Source organism: Tachysurus fulvidraco, chromosome 1 (assembly GCF_022655615.1).
Source record: "Tachysurus fulvidraco isolate hzauxx_2018 chromosome 1, HZAU_PFXX_2.0, whole genome shotgun sequence".
NCBI classification, from domain to species: domain Eukaryota; kingdom Metazoa; phylum Chordata; class Actinopteri; order Siluriformes; family Bagridae; genus Tachysurus; species Tachysurus fulvidraco.
Genome location: NC_062518.1, coordinates 13,377,141 through 13,391,635, shown reverse-complemented (window position 1 = coordinate 13,391,635; position 14,495 = coordinate 13,377,141). Strand labels below are relative to the sequence as shown.

General features: G+C 36.6%; 1 protein-coding gene and 1 long non-coding RNA gene across 6 annotated transcripts in view; one reads left to right on the top strand and one right to left on the bottom strand.

The window, feature by feature from the left end:
• Window positions 1-14,495, bottom strand: part of il1rapl1b (interleukin 1 receptor accessory protein-like 1b) — a 313,957-nt gene that overhangs the window by 130,094 nt on the left and 169,368 nt on the right. The window lies entirely within an intron of this gene.
• Window positions 2,457-6,429, top strand: LOC113657124. 2 transcript variants are annotated; one of them, XR_003444080.2, is made up of 4 exons: window positions 2,457-2,589; window positions 2,833-2,909; window positions 5,789-5,876; window positions 5,977-6,429. It is a non-coding gene; the product is annotated as an uncharacterized LOC113657124 (long non-coding RNA). The 2 variants fall into 2 exon arrangements; XR_003444079.2 differs by lacking the exon at window positions 2,833-2,909.

Genomic DNA, 14,495 nt, shown 5'->3' with positions numbered 1-14,495 from the left:
TGTTCTCTGCGTGATGTCGATTTCCAGCTCAAATATGCCGTGTGCCAACCACATCCATTAGTGTGCAAGTTAAATGCAAGGAAATACAGCAGAATTAAAACATTTACTGATTTAATTTATTTAACATGCTTCTGTAGTTATTAATTCTGTCTGTAATTACATTAGGTCATTATGACCCCTCACTATAACTTAGCAGATAATCACTTACGGGTGGGATTAATGTGCCCCTGTGCAAGTTAATGAGAAATTTGTATGAAAACAAACCAGTGAGGATGATACAGTGGATTTTTTACATGAACTCTAACCCTGCAAATTAAGTCATGCAAATTGTTACAAATTCCAGTGAGAAAATATGAGATCATGTTCTACAATGGGTAGAAAAAAATCTTATGTCAATGTGTTTGTAATAGATAATAGAACATTGGTAATTTATAGCTTGGGGTTTAAATAAATACATTAGAAACACTTTTGGCTGACAATTAGGCCAAAGCACTCAGAGTCATTTTTTTTCTCTCCTCATGATACAGTATGATGCAGAAAATGTGTCTGCCCAAATTCTCTGTACAAAGAGCAAAATTAACTAGATTCCTTTTATAAGAAGATGAACTAGAGCTATTTATCGTCTGCTTTGTACATGACAAGTGTTTCTATATTATTCTCAGCATTTTTAAATATTTATATGCCTCCTTTGAAATGGATAAAAGTTTTCTTCAACACCCATCATTTCACAAGACCCAGAAAAGTATTTCAGCTGATCAAACTGAGCGCTGCGAAAAAACAACAACACAGTAGTGGATCCAGTAATATATAAAAAATAAAAACTAGTTCAGTGTAGACTAGAGCTTTTTAGACTATTTGTTTTTTACCTCCTGTAGTGTGTGTAATAGAGCCTCTGTTGTTGCAGCAAATCACATGCATTTATGTTATTTTTTTTTTGTTATTTATCTCATTATTTACATTCTCTGGTCTAATTATTGAATTTTGCTCATTTTGATTACTTTCCACTTCCAGGTCAAAACAGATCATCTAGGACAGTCTGTTATTGATTATTTCACTATAATATCACACACTGATGTGTTTTATTCCTTAACCCTTGTGAGGTGATCTGGACAAATTGACCAGTTTTAGAATTTTGATACAAATGTTTTGCATTTGTTGTAAATCATCCACATTTTCAGGTGCATTTTTCAATAACCTTCGTTTCTTGTGCCTGTAATGTTGATCATCATCTTTATGTTTTAATAAATTAGTTAAAAATAATAAACATTAATTGAAATATTATTCCATATCTTAACATTGAGCCAAAGTTAAGGTTTATAATAGACTAGATTTTAAAAGCGCTTCTTTTTTAAAATTGAACAATCAACCAATCATAGTTTTCAAAAGAATGTGTCATACCCACTAACAGGATAAGCCCCGCCTCCTCTCTAAGATAAAAGATGTTATATTTTCCATGTTCAAAGTTGCTCTGTGATTGGTCCTGAATCATTCTTAAGATAAGATTCCAAGTTAGAAATGTTAAAGTTAAATTAGGAGCTCTCTGAGATCATTCTGTGAATCTTTAAAAATACAGGCCCTGGACTTTAATGCAAACCAGATGCAGATGCAGACCAGATGTTGTGAACTATTCTGAAACAGCAACTGACACCTAAATGCACCAATGCAGGTATGACAGGTATACCTAATAAAGTGAACAAGAGACTGATATAGTGGCAGTTTATAATCTCAAATAAACACTAAAGATGTTATGGCAGGTTTATCATTGAAAATGTGTAGTTGGAGCTCTGGAGCTTTAAGGCCTCTACTTACAGTTGTTTAACAATCTTCCTCTTTTGTCTCTTGGGTTTTAATTGTACAGTGTGTTCCTCATTAGCAGGCATTGTTCCAAAATAAAAATCCTGATGCAGATCTAACCAAAGAAAAGACCCTGGGATGACATGAAGAGAAAAGCTTGAGAGAAACACACACGCAAAATAAATAAATAATAAATAAAATCTTCCGGGTGACACTATATAGTGGGATTATAAATCATTTCAGTAGAGTAATATAGGGGGAAAAAAGAGTTTTCACATCTGCTGGTGCAGTGTTATTTTCAAACCTGCTTTGGTCCAGAATTGTGCAACTATTACTGGCTTTCAGCTTCTCTTACCACAGATTTATATTTTCCAGACATTTTTGTCCCGTTTCTTCTAGCATTGTTTAAAAGAAGTACAGCAATGTTACCTCACTGTGGTACATAATTCTAAGATAGACAAATTTCCATTTCCTTTACAAAGAAACTAAATATTTGGCTTATAATTATTCACGCACACGCGCACGCGCGCGCACACACACACACACACACACACACACACACACACACACACACACACACACACACACACACACACACAGTGAACCAATAGCATGACTTCACAAAGCTGAGTGAGTCTAAGAGCTAAAACACACAGTGCTAATGAGACACAGGTGCAGCTAATTGACTGGGCCTGTGGTTAGTGAGACGCTGGAGAACACGGCCAGGACTGCAGAAGGACTGTGGTGTAATTTCACCCAAGTAGATAAACACACTCGGATGTGATTCACTCAACCGTAGGTGACCATTTTTCGAAAACATGATTTGTGCATAGATTTTACTATCATCTATGTGGAGAAAATGTAGTGTAGAAAACAATCACTGGCCAAAAATCTTAATAATAATAATAATAATAATAATAATAATAATAATAATAATAATAATAATAATAATGTGTATTTTAGATGATTATAAAATTGAGGTGTCAATGTGTAAGCAAACGAATGTAAAGTTCCTAATAAATAACACTGATTAAGCAGATACAGCACAAAGTCCCAGGCTGCTGTAACTACCATTGACTCATCTGAATTTCCTAAAGATCATCAGGAGAAGAATGGTACATTTTTACAATTTGTTTTTCTTAAATTTCAGTGTTAGAGTTTTTTTTTATTCAACCTGACATTAAATTACTAATAATATAGAAAATAAAATCATTGCTAGTATTTGCATAGGGTGTTAGTTTGATCCAAGCTTTTTAAAGCTGTGTTAATGACTTTTAAAACCAGATCTTGTTGCATTAATCACATTTTTAAATAATTCAATAGATGGATTTTCTCTTCTTTTTTTAAAATCTTTTCTTTTTGTTTTTTGTGCTATGCAGGTGATGTGTAGTTTTGAGTATGGTGTGTGTAGCTTTTCAGTGCTCATGTATTAGTTATAGAGACAGTAACAAATGGGGTTGTTTTATTGTTATATAATCCATAATTTTTGCATAATAGCAGAAAGCTCTGGGAATTGATTACAGCACCTTGAAAAGGAAAGCTATAATAAGTGTAGACACCTGAATAAAAGCTGAGCATCTTGTTTATTATAAAGCATCTAAAAGAAGAATCAGTTCTCTCTCTCTCTCTCTCTCTCTCTCTCTCTCTCTCTCTCTCTCTCTCTCTCTCTCTCTCGTAGAATATAAGATGTGTTTATTGTTGGTAGACACCCTGGTAGTCAATCTTAAGCACTACCGTTGCTACTCAACTGTCTACAGCATTATTGTCAACTAGAGTTTTAATATAAAATGTACATTGAGCTTTACATTGTTTTTCACTATTTTAGTGTATTATGAATTGCCTATTGTGCCATTTCGTATTTGCAGTCCTGTGGATCTTTTCTCTTTTCATATGCCAAGTACGTTTTGTTTCAGTGAATCTCCACTTGTTTTTTCATGAGCATTGTTTGATAAATGTGTTAAAATCTCAGCGTTTCACCTTCACGTAATTGTATTTTATCATCTGCTTGTAATGATGCTGATTTTATGTACAAGACAAATACAAAACAGAGACACAGGAATAAACTATCCAGAAAAAGACAGAGTTAAAACACACACACACTACAGATTTCAGCTGGAAACACAGGCCTCTGAATTTGGATGGTAGGCGCCACTCCAGAGAGAAAATCTCATTATCTTAATTAGCTCCTTCTCTCTGAAATATGCATTGATTATTTTGTTTCATGATGACATGAAGCACAGACTCAAGCAGGGCTTAAAATGATTAGGGCTGCATGTGCTGCTAAACAGACAGTAGCAGCACAGTTTGGCAACAGAGGCACCTTGTTTTGAACAAAATGAAAATTAAAAGAAGAGATTAAAAAAACATTCTGGAGGCTGGAACAGCTGTTGGGGTAAAATCTTATTAACTAATTTTTCTCTTATACAGTCAGAAACAGAATTATTGCTACCCTTGGTTAAAAAAGGTTAAGGGAATATGTCTTTGTGGTTAATTAGCTTAATCTCTCACTGGAAAATAAAAGAAAAAAAATCAGTTTGTCGGTTATTGGCACATTTCAAACATTTCTATAAATGAAATGCACAGGGTTCATCTTACTATTTAAATTTTATCTGTTTAAAGTCAGTGAGTGAGAGGCCTTTATTTATTCTATTTCTTCATTGCTATGTGGAAGATTAAAGATTACTTCATTTAGCCAGGAAAAACCTTTATTAAACTTTATTCACCATTAACAAAATTGCATTTATGTATATCTGTGTGTGTGTGTGTGTGTGTGTGTGTGTGTGTGTGTGTGTGTGTGTGTGTGTGTGTGTGTTATACTGTATTAAAAACTTAATTATTGCTTACTACTACTACTAGCTCTCACTGCCACAGCCAGGGATCAGTTCCCGGGCACAGAGGAGTTAACTCTCAGTGCCAGTCCTAAGCCTGGATAAAAATGGGAGGCTTGTGTCAGAAAGGGCATCCGGAGTAAAACTTGTGCCAAATCTAATATGCAAATAAATATCAGATGGTCCACTGTGGTGACCCAGAACGGGGAGCAGCCAAAGGACATCTTCTACTACTGCTATCACTAATAATAATCATCTTTATCAGTAAAATAATACAATTTTAAAAAAGAAGTATGAATGTTGAAATCTGAGTGTTGATTTAATGAAGCGATTTCTTAAGAGAGAAAACTGATTAGTATTAAAACAATAAAACAATATTTGTGTGTGTGTAACTATTCATTGGAATTGCATCCACACACGCACATACACACACAGTTCCCATTTATCTTAATAGCTGCTGATTGATATGAACCTGGTTTCAGTCCCCACACACCCTGGACATTTTCTGGACATGTTGCTTGCTGTTGTGAATTCACTTCATGTCTAACATGCATGTGTATCTGTTGTTTTGTTTTTTTTTTTGTTTTTTTTTTTGACTGGTTTTTGACCAGTTATCTGGTTTGTTAATTGTCTGATTTGTCTGATCTTTTGCCTGTCTCAACCGTTCTGGATTTACTTTTCTATTCAAAATTTAAAGCACTTTTGCAACTGTAGTTGTCTTTGCCCCTGGCAATAAAGCTCAGATAGCAAATGAACTAAATAGTGTGCAAAAACTCTGTGAATCTAAAAGATATTTGAGAGGAAGGAAGATGAAAACAAATGATAAAGAAGTGTGCTTATAGTAGGATTTAATTGATTGACCATAGTATCTAAAATCTAAAATCTAGACAGACTTCCATGTAAAGCATCAGCAATTAAATTGGACCATTTAAATGCCAGAAAAATTGTTTGCAGCTTTCAAGGGTTTTAGACAAAGCAAGCAGCAAATCTCTCTCTGCTACACCTGACTCCATTTGCTTTGCATATGAAAGCTAGAATTCCTGCTTAGCACAGCTTTTGATATGGCAGATGAAAAATCGCTTGCATTTCCATTTACATTCAGAGCATTTGGCAGATGCCATCACCCAGAATGACTTATAGAAGTTCTTTTTGCTTCTCCATCAAAGTTACATCCGTACTGTTCCTGTGTGGTACCTGGATTAACAACCATGCTGTAGATAGCGCATGTTATCCAACCAGGATAGCACCATAAGGGTATGTACACAAAAAAGTTATCTTACTGTTCATGTTTATAAAATGCAGATTAAAATGAATTTCCATCTGTTATAATAGCCCAATTTTTTACCCACTCAAGTTCCTCACTCCAGTGGTTCTGATCCATGTTTTGTCCTGTTGCAACTCCCCAAACATTTTACAACTACATGCCTCTGCACTCGGCCTAAATCGTACTACAGCTACCTGCTTTTCTACACTGAGCAGATGGAGTTGGTCTGAAAGCTCTGGGTGTGTAATCCGCTACTGCTGTAACGGTTTTATTGTATCGCACTTGATGGAGATAAAATATGCAGAAGAACATGTTAAATACACACACAAAAAAAAACACAAGCTATGATCTGATATCTGTTTTGTGATTTAAAAAATATATCAAAGGAGCTTGTTTGCCTCAGTACTAATTGCTCCTGTCCTGGTCATGGTCACAGATCTTATCCTGGGAATATAATATATTATTTCTAAAACTTGTGGTTTTTACTTAATCCTGACCTATATTTATAGCTTAGCTCAATGTCACTGAGTTCTTTCTGAATAAAAATTGCACAATGAATCTCAGCAGCAAAGCATCCATTGGTTGTTTCCTTTTGGAAACATTTTTCTTCTTTGAAATAGAATAGCTTTCATCACCCCAGTATGGAATGACTAGCTGTGGTGGGTGTGTCACCCTTCAAAGTGCTTTGCATTTTTCACTTCAGAATTGACTAAAGTGCAGCAACTGCATACTGCTGATGCATCATGACTTGCCAGCGTGCTGTTGTCCGACCACAAATGATCGTCCCGTCTGTCAAATCTGTCTCCCGAAAAGTCATTCATGAAAATAGAGCATCATCTTCATTCTCTCTGAAGTATTAAGTCCTGTGGCAGATAGTTATTTCAGACTGTCAGTAGAAAGTAACTGCATTATAAGGCACATCTGCTGTTAGTTAATTCAACCTAAAGGTAACTAGGCAACAGAAATAAAAAAAAAACATTTATTTGAAATCCACACTTTCATGATAAAAAGGTTCACTTGTAACATAGTTGTATTCAAATATGCCTCTGACAGTGTACACACCAAGCGGTGTGTAAAAGCCACAGGGAGCTGAGAGAGAGACATCTGTGCAGCGTGCATGTTCTTATTATCAACCTACAGGCCACATAACAAGAGTAGAAAAAAAATGACTATAAATAATAACCAGATAAATTCACCAGCTTTTATCTATTATTTCAGAAAATATGATGGCAATGATGCTGTAAATATTTCATCTGGACAATGGGAGGTTATGTGGCCATCAAAAAGCAAGCACATGTAGGTTTAAAACTCTGCCCATGTCACCTGACTGTGTTCACACCCGATATTATAGTCTGTCTCTAGTGATCTGATCGCAAGTGGACAGATGAAATATATAACATTTTCTACCAGCCATTTTGAACGTATCTCCAGTGACTACTTGTGATCAGATTACATACATCACTTTTGCTGATGGAAGGTTACTGTATGTCAATCATCCACTACATTCATTTTCAGACCTATCTCATGTAGTGTTTCAAATGTTTCTAATATATAGACTGTTCACAAACTTCAAAAACGAATGGGAGGTGAGTTGAAGAGTTGAAGAATAACAGCATTTGTTTGAATAATATTGAATAATATAGCTAATAATATAGCATAGCTCCAGGATCCATGGTTCAATCCTGATTCAAACTCTAGAGCCACTGATAATGTATGCAATCCTGGTATGCTCACAAATGGTGATTATGCATGTTCTATTATGGCCAGTGTGGGTTTTGTCTGTTTCCATCTCCCAAAACAAATAAAATGACCTATTATGTAAATAATTATTTGAAAAAGTGTATGGATGGTTCTCTGTCGCTATCTAAGGTTTATTCGACCATTGGGTCCATTGTAGGCCCTACTACTATAGTAACTAACATGGATAAAGCACTTAACGAATGTAATCTCATTAAGATATTGACATAATCATGTGTAGACCCGGGGGCATGGTGGCTTAGTTGGCACTCCGTCCATTGTGTATCCTGCCTTGATGCCCGATGACGCCTGAGATAGGCACGAGGTAGTTCGGATAAGCGGTAGAAAATGAATGAATAAATGAATGTTGTAGACCCAAATATTGGGAAAGCCTAGTCCCCCTGATACTGTTATCACCTGGGGATTGACAGGTGTGGTGAAGGAACTGTGGTTGTTCTGATCACAGAACATGAGCTTCATTACCTTCTTCCTTTACAAATCACTGGGTTAACCAATAAGACAAAGAACAGAGGTTAAGTCAAGTTTCAAATTGTTTCTGTATCTGGATAAGATCTAAAGTGATCGACCAAGGTGAATGTATGGTAGTTACACCGAGATCATGTCTATATGTGACTGAATTCATCTGCCTGTTAAATGCCATTTTCAAATTACAATGTAGGTGAAGTGAAAACCTGAGGGACTTTTGCTGTATTTAATCTACAGATTTCTTTGGGGCTGGTAAGTGACTCTGTCCTCCTTATTTCCAACACTCACAGGCAGTAGTGAACTGGGATTTAAAAGGTGAGGGTCTGATGAATGTAAAACTTCTGATCATTCATCCAAAATCCAATTTCAGCTCAGAAGAGTAGTGACTGCCATATTTTCGGGACCATTATTCTGCGGAAGAAGTGCAGTGGAAAGGGGGAAAACTAATGAATTGCCAGTTGAGGTATTTGCATGGCTGCCCTCGGCTCTCCCCTTCACTCTCTCTGGCATTAAGGTTCTCTTGAGTCAACTCATCAACATGAGTGTAACACAAACAGTCTATTGATTTCATTTTTTACCAAATGCTGTCTTGCAATATCTCAAAAGCATAATTTATCACATACATGAGTAATGGAGCAGTGTAGTAAAAATACTTTGATTTGGTGCAAGTCAATGTTATATACAGTACACAGACCTACTGCTTTCTCTGCCTTGCCTTCTGTCATACATACACACATACACACACACACACACACACAGGTTTTAAATCAGCCTCGGTCTTGGCCCAGCTCAGCCATTAAAGTGGGATATGACTCATACTGGGCACAGACTGCAGTGCTGGATGCTGACTAAATCTGACCTAACACTGTTCCAGAACACACAAGTGTGGAGGAACAGTAGGAGCGGAGGATTACACGAGGACCAGTCAGTGCCCTCAGACATCAAAGATCTTTCTTTTTCTGATCACTTTTCCACCCTCATTTTGTTCCTACTGCCACTGTTGTCTCTACAGCTTTCTCATCTCTCAACATTGTCTCTTTACCTTTACTGTATACTTATCCTGCATTTCATTATTTCCTCTCTGAGTAGAGGCTTCTATAATGATAATGGCCCCAAGAGAGGACAGATTGTAGAAGTGGCCCTTAAGGAGAACCATCCTTTTGCTTCTCTCTCTCACTTACTGTACTCTCTTTCTCTCTCTTACACACCAGATGGTGTAGTTTTCATTTCAAACGCCTGGTATTTCCTTATTAACCTCATGCACTCATGAGCATGGCTGACTGCCTATAACTATCACTACCGGCACTTCTCTCTCCTCCATGTGGAAAAAGGCCAGATTTGGTCTAGTGTTCATTACTGGCCACTGCAAAATGTGAAAACAGTAGGAAAGCCAATGAATCTAAACTGAGTAGACATTTTTATATACCAGGGACATATAAAGACTCCTTTAATTTATGATGGTATTTTCTCACATATTGTCTGAATCAGAGTGAATTTTTTTTTTTTTGCTATTTGGTTTGGTTCACCCTCAGAACCCATACCACCCATGTTCTTGCAGATGAGTAAACAAACCAAAACCCAAAAAACATTTGCTGGGACGAGCTGGGGCAGAAAACACACTTACAGAATTTCAGCATATATTCTTTTTTTTTTCTCTCAGTCCAGATTTTCTGTGTCATGTGTCACTAGGTGACTGTGCTGAAAAGTTTTACTACAGTATGTGTACATGGAAGATTAATTTATCCTAAAAATTTGGTGAGCCAATTAATTGAGCTGTTTAAGTGCATAAATACTGACTAATGAAAGTGAGAGAACACCTCTGCATACCCACAATCTGTCCTTATCCTGATGTAGAATTTGATGTACACCCTTGACACATCAGAATCAAGCATTTTGACTGTATCTGTAATAGATTTTATTCAAATCTTCCTACATATTTTTTTTTGCATTATTAGCAGAGGTGTATGATACTTTGCAGTGTACAGTTCTATATTTTGAAAAGTCGATCTGTTATCTGTCATGTAAATTCAATGTCACAGCTATATAAATGTTAATATATGCATCATAGCAAAATATCCTACCAAGTTTGACTCATATAATGTTTGAATATTTCTGCTGAACATGATATGAGCTTTGAATCCTAGGCTAGGTGGAAAAATTTTCTCTTTCCTGCTTCACTCCATTTTCCTATGCCTTAGTCAATATAAAAAGTGTGTTGCATATTATGTGTCTCTCTCTCTCTCTCTCTCTCTCTCTCTCTCTCTCTCTCTCTCTCTCTCTCTCTCTCTCTCTCTCTCTCACTCACTTTTTGTCTTTTTCTTCACTGCTTTGTCTGTCTGTCTGTTTTGCTGACTGAGGCCCCTCAGCACACTGTGCTGCTTAGTGAGCTTACTAATCAGCATCAGGGGTTGAAGAGCTATTCTCTGTGGGGGTTCCTTTAACAAATGTCAGACTGAAAAAGAAGAAGGAAATGTTCTCCCTACAGCTTCGAACATCACAGGAACCCAGCCAGGCCTAGCACTGAGGCATATAAAAGCACTCCACTTTTAAACATGGGTGCTCCAGCAACTCCAGCAAGCCTCTTTTGTTCCAGTCAGGTGAAAATGAGCAGGAGAGAGAAGCAGAATCTTTCTGAATATAATTGGATCCTGTTGGTTTTGGGCAATAGCAAAGAGGAAAGTCAAAGAACTGAGGTACAGGAATATTGTGTTAATCACCTCTGATACAGAGGAGCCTGTTAAAAAGCTAAAGATACACTGCCACATAGTCAAATCAATACAAACATGTGGTTATTATAGTCATTAAAGTGAAAGCTATCAGTTCATGTCAACTGCTGCCAATTGAAAGCCTCATTATTTAAATATCCATAAGCTTTTTTAAAACACTCCAGAATTAAACAACTTCAAAAGCTTTCAAAACAAAGAGAGTGCAGCCTTGAAGCCAATGGTTGACTTCTTGACTGTATTTATAGCAAACAGAAAGACTTCAAAAGGCTGAATGATGGGCCTACATTTTGAATTTGTTTAATAAATTAATGAAATGACCTTCTGAAACTCCCACTTTCATCTCATCAGCTACAACTACCACCTCAACAGATTTCATCTAACATGTAATGTGCTTTACTTGGTTAATTAGTCCAACATAAATACCACATTCAACATTTTCATCATAAGTATTATTGCATTACCTCCATGTGTACCCTCATAGTATGATGCTGGCACCTCGATACTTATCAGTTGATGAGCACTACCTGTTTTTTTTTCTGGATGTAGCATCTGGAGTTCAGCCCAATGAGTTTTTAATGTCACTTGACCAGAGAATATTTTTCCTAATGCCTTTTAAGTGCCTGCCATATGCCTTTTATTCAGAAGTGGCTTCAGTCTAGTCACTCTATCATAAAGAGGCCTGATTAATAGAGTATTTCTGAGATAACGAAGAGGTTCTCTGCAAAGTCCAATATTTTCCAAACCATTTCACATTGATGAATCCAATATTCCTGGTGACCTTACTGACCCTCAGGTTCCTGCTGCCTGTTCTGAAACACTGTTAGACATTGATCCTTTTAGGGAACGGAGTATAAATCAGATAGATAAAATGTGCTGGTCGGAAAAGTTAGGAAAACTATCTCCATCTTACATGAAAGGTTTTTAAGAGGACAGACTAAAAGCTAGCTTTGCTTACAACAACCTTTCAGCATGAATGGCCAGTGGAACTGGGATACAATTGCCCAGACACAATTGAACCACTTTAGTTCCACCAAGATGACTCTTTGTCAGACAAGATTCTCCCAAGCAGAGCCAAATGGACCTATCAGACAAGATGCACAAGCCTACAACTGGCATGAAGGCCTCTTCTATGTTTTTTATGCTAGTGTTACACAAAATTCAGAAATCAAACCATAGAGTTTTCTTTAAAAGGTCCTGGAATGGATACATCCTGCTTCCTACTACTGCCCTCACTAATGGTTGGAAAACTCTGGCAACTCCTACCAGAGGTAGACTTGTCATGTTAGATTAATAGGAAGCTGTGGCAGACGGAGGCCTGTGTCAGACTGAGTCTGTGGGTTCCAGACCCTGGTCAAAAATGCAACTCTGAAATGATCTTGAACTCTAGAACCACTGGCAATGCATGTAACACTAGTATGCTCACAGGTGGGGACTTTACCAAAAAACAGTGTGAACCCAACCCAGTGCAAGGCCCAGTACTGGGCACACCACATTTTTTCCTGATGCTTTCCCATAGACTAGTCTGTTAAAGGTAAATGTTGAATAGAATCCAGTTATCTTCAAAAGCTTCATGTTCACAATATCACTACTTGTGATCACTACTTTTTTGCTACCAAAATTATAAATTAGGCTGAAGGTAATATATATGGTATGACGACTATTTTCTGCTCTCAAAGTCTTCCTCCAATGGTGACAGGGGATAGTAACACCTTCACCCTTGCCCTGTGAAGGTTGTTGGTATTGTCACTGACTTGTTTTGGGGTTTTTCCTTACAGCACTCATGTCATTTTCCTTGGAACAAGTTTCTTTCTTTTTTGGACATGTTATATTGGCAATAGATAATGTTTGCACAACCATTCTAAACAATTTTTTTACAATTGAGTATCGACTTGCTTTTTTCCCGTAGACAACTCTCTGATCATCTTGATGGTTTTTCCTTTTAGCAACAAATGTAGTTTTCTCTTCACAGACCTTCACAAACCTAAAGCTTTTTCATAGAGAACGGCAAATGAAAAAAGGTAGCTTCTCTATTTTAATGACACTGTGAAATTCTCTCCTCACTAAGCATAGATAATATGAATTAGATCGTATTCTTGAATATTTGATTAACCAAGAACAGATTTGCAAATCAACTTTATTAGATGTTTCCAAGTATAATGTAATAGTAAGTATAAATGTGAGGAAAACTATGCCATCAGGGAGGAGGAGTCTTTTTGTCTGCAGGTTATAAGTGTTTTGCTCTCCATGTCATTGGTGCATAGAATCACTCTGTATTAGCAGCTGGTCACTGGGCAGGTTATTTTTGCTGAATTTAGTTTAGTTTTGTAAATATATTTCCTAAATTAAGACAAAGAGGCATAATCCCACCCTCAAAAGCATACAATTTTCGGTCTCACTGAAAAACAGATTTTAGGGAAGGAAAAATATGTCAATCTAACATTCGCATCATGAATATAGCATAGGCACCAGTTTTCAACACCTCTAGGCTCTATCACAAAGAAATTATAATATGCACTGGGATGGACAAGGAAGTGTTTATCAACAGGTTAATCTGCAGAATCCAGCCAAAGAAACCAAATGTCTTTAGCACCAAGACTGTGTTGAAATTATCTGCAAGGCCAGGGCATAAAGTGTTGTCTACTTGAATGGGGAGAATATCCAACAGTTTATAAAACCAATGTTTAAAGCAAGGGTTTAAAACCACTATCTGAATAAAAATGTATTGTGTAATAGTTTTGACTAATATCCACAGAAAAACTTTTTTTTTTTTAAAAGACATCTATTATAACATCCTCATCATATCCCACCACCTGATCATCTTTGGACTACAGGTTAAGTAAGTAAGCACTATTTCTTGTCATGTAATCTTTTTTAATCTTTATTTTCTCTGATTTACTCAGACTGCAAAATTGAATTTGTCTTTATACTGCATTTTCTGGATTTTCTGAAAATGTGTGTAATATATCTGATGTATGTGCTAAGTGAAGACCCAAAATTAGAAATGTGTTTGTCCCCTACATACGTATGTAACTACTACAGCAATATTCATTTGAGAAAAGGCTAGAAAAGAAGTAATAAACACACCTCATTATTTGTAATGTATGAATCATTCACCACAATGCACGATTACCCTGTTTAGATTTGAACGACACACTCTAACATTTGCTGTACCTCAGCTGTATTGTTCAAGTGCACTGTCAGTTCGATGTTCATGTGTGTGAAAGTAGTCTGCTAATTGGTGATAACACTTCCCACTGTATAGAACACCAATCACTTATAATGACAGAGAAAATATGCTGAGGCAATGGAGGATGGTTGTGAATAGGGTACTTGACTTAGTGTATATTCTTGACATTTATCTAGGTGTGGAAGGAAAGGAAAGAAAGAGAAATGCATTTGCCTTGTTCTAATTTAAAATGTCACATTATGTCCTTATAATTTAGTTACTTAGAAATTTCAGACCAAAGCATTAGTTGTATGTGATGAGGAGGAGATTGATAGAAACTGGTTCACGGGACACTATCCTCTAGCAGACGTTTGTTTTAAAAATTCCATGAATAACCTTCAGGGGTGTGGTCAAGCAGCAGATAATGCATGATGGTACTAATCTGTGGTTTTATTACCGGTAGACTACTTATATGTGTCTCTTTGTGCTTTCAG